Below are 578 nucleotides of genomic sequence, written 5' to 3' on the forward strand. Positions count from 1 at the left end.
CAGTCAGGACTGCTCTGACGTCAGCAGGTCACATGATCTCCTCGCATGGAAGAAGGAGGAAGTCACATTTCTCAACAACGCACGTAATCACGGATATATTATTTAACTGTTTTCTGATGCACTTTTTAAACCTATTAAGACCGATGTCTGTACGTCACGTATAATGTGAGCAGAAGCATGTGGTTGGATCCTTTGAAAAAAAAAGAATGATAAAGAACACAAAAGAAAGGAATAATGCCAAAAAAAATAATTAAAAATTCACATTTAGCTGAAACTTTGCTTTAAATCAGGGGTGTCAAACTTAGTTTATTTCGAGAAAAATTTACTCACGGCACGATAACTTAAAAATAAAGACAACTTCAGATTGTTCTTTGTTTGAAAATATAACAAGAACATTCTGAAAGTGCCATCCATTCATCCATTGTCTTCCGCTTATCCTAGGTCGGGTCGCGGGGTCAGCAGCCTAAGCAGAGAAGCCCAGACTTCCCTCTCCCCAGCCACTTCGTCCAGCTCCTCCCGGGGGATCCCGAGGCATTCCCAGGCCAGCCGGGAGACATAGTCTTCCCAACGTGTCCTGG

The sequence above is a fragment of the Nerophis lumbriciformis genome, linkage group LG33 (genome assembly GCF_033978685.3).
Source record: "Nerophis lumbriciformis linkage group LG33, RoL_Nlum_v2.1, whole genome shotgun sequence".
Lineage (NCBI taxonomy): Eukaryota > Metazoa > Chordata > Actinopteri > Syngnathiformes > Syngnathidae > Nerophis > Nerophis lumbriciformis.